Source organism: Panicum virgatum, chromosome 9K (assembly GCF_016808335.1).
Source record: "Panicum virgatum strain AP13 chromosome 9K, P.virgatum_v5, whole genome shotgun sequence".
NCBI classification, from domain to species: domain Eukaryota; kingdom Viridiplantae; phylum Streptophyta; class Magnoliopsida; order Poales; family Poaceae; genus Panicum; species Panicum virgatum.
The window spans coordinates 53,022,090-53,024,397 of record NC_053144.1 but is presented as its reverse complement, the minus strand read 5'-3'; the positions used below and the strand labels follow the sequence as shown (position 1 = coordinate 53,024,397).

The 2,308-nt window shown below is 64.9% G+C and overlaps 1 pseudogene; it reads right to left on the bottom strand.

The window, feature by feature from the left end:
• Positions 1-346: 346 nt before the first annotated feature.
• On the bottom strand, positions 347-2,308 carry LOC120648794 (annotated as a pseudogene).

The window sequence follows — 2,308 nt, the reverse complement described above, 5'->3', positions numbered from 1 at the left end:
AAGGTGGGAGGAGCGGCCACCAGCCGGGTGGTGGTCGAGGTGGCGGAGCTTAGGGACTTGCAGTTTTTGAAACTCTAATGACTACTAGGAGGAGGAGATTGCTGATGGAGATGAGATGACACTCAATAAGGGTGAGAAGCGTCTTGGACGGCTCGGCTCGAGCGAGCGAGAAATAGACTCCTCTCTTCCCTACACCGCACCGCACGAGGCAATATCGCCCTGCGCCGCTGCGCGGGCTCCATGCGTTCGCTGCTACCCTCGCGCGTGGCCCACGAACTAAAGTCCGATCCACGACGCTCGAGCCCATGAGAATGACGAGGAGGCCTCTTTCAAAAAGAGAATGACGAGGAGGAAGCAGCAGCAGTTCCGCGGGCTGAATTTTTCCAATGTTGAGAAGCCCAGAGAGCGAATCCCCAAACTGTGAAACACTACCACCCAACCCGTACGTTCCTCTTGTTCTTGTTCTTGAGCAGCTATAATTTCGATGTCCTGGTCTCCTGGATAGCCCGCCCTGCAACTGGCCGTCAAAGCGCGCCGCCCCCCTGCCGAATTCACGCACCATCTTCAACCTCAGGCATCACCAGGCTGGCCTTCCTTCCCACTCTCACCGCCGCCGCGCTCCCCTCCCTCTCCCTCTCCCTCTCCCTCCGGGCGGGCAAACTCGACGCACCCCCGGGCCCTGCAGAACCGCATGAGGTAGTGCACCGCCACGCCGGCGGCCGTGAACCCCGCGCCGGCCGCGCACACCTTCCACCCGGCGACGGCCATGACGAGCACCAGGAACGCCGACGGCACCGCGCACACCGCCGCGGCCCCCGCCGCGCCCGCCTGGCGCGGAGCCAGAGGAACGCGGCGAGCTCCAGGAGCATCCCGAGGCCGTACAGGAAGTTGGTCACCGCCACGATGCTGTCGAAGCTCAGAAAGGACATGCCCAGCGCGACGGCGCCCGTGGCGGTGATGCTGGCCCAGGGGGTGCCGAACCGCGGGGCGCGCGCGGCGAGCAGGGACGGGAGGTGACCCACCTCGGCCATGCCGGCAAGGAGGTACGACGCGCTACTCAGCGACGCGGAGTAGAGGCCCACGGAGGAGACCGCCGCGCCCACCTCCATCCAGTACTTGAGCCACTCGCCGCCGATCAGACCTGCATGCACGGGCGAACCGGAGTTCAGACGATCACATGTCACGGTCATTCACCACCTGCATGATGGACAAGTTTTCCATCCTGTCTCTGTTGCTACATGTCTGTTGTCTCTGTTGGTCTTTGCCAACAAGCACAAGAAGTCCATGAATTCAATAATCCTGACGTGACGCTCGCTAAAAATGCGACAAATGCGACGATAAAATTCAACAGTAACATGTGCAAACGACGAAGTTACCTGCAGCGTCGGCGAAGTAGCCGTCTCCCCAGGCCTCCGGCGGCGCATCGACGGCGCCGGTGGCCGCCATGAGCGGCAGCAGGTACCCGAGCGAACCGATGCACACGGCTGAGACCAGCGCCGCCGGGAACGTCCTCCCGGGCCGGTCCACCTCGCCGGCCATGGTGCTCACGCTGTCCCAACCGTTCAGGTTCCAGAACAGCGTGTTCAGCAGGAGCTTCCAGTCCTTGGCGCGGGCGGTCGCCCCCACCGCCGCGGCCGGATCTTCGGCAGCGCGACGCCGACCATCACCACGAACGGCGACAGCGCCGCGAGGCCCAGCGCCACGGCGGTCCAGCCGACGACGCTCAGCCCCGTGTAGCTCAGGAGCGTCAGGGCGACGTTGAACGTGACGATGGTCGCCACGCGGGCGCCGCCTCCTGACACGGCGGGGGCCACCCGCACGAGGTAGTCGGAGCAGAGCGCCGGGAAAGCGGCCGCGCCGATGGCGGCGCACACGTACTTCCACGTCCCCATCAGGGAGCCGGCGAACGGGCCGAACGCGCGGCCCACCCACAAGACGTAGCCGCCGTTGCCCGGCATCGCCGTCGACAGCTCGGCGGTGACCAGGGACTCGGGGAAGGCCCAGACGAAAGGGAACACCAGGAAGCCGAAGAGGGCGAAGAGGGGGCCGGCGGCTTGCACGGCCGGCTCGGCGCCATATGGCCCGCCGGCGACCTGGAAGAAGATGAGGAAGATGAGAGGGAGAAGGGTCAGCTTGTTGCGGCCTCTTTCTTGGCCGGCGCCGCTGCCGGCCGAGGCGGTGATTGGGAGGTGGGTTGCGTCGCCGGCGAAGCATTCAGGTTTGGCGGGAGGCGCGTTGGAGTGAACTGGCGACGCCCTGTCGTCGCTGGATTGGATTCCCTGCGTTATCATCTTTGGCAAATCGGTAG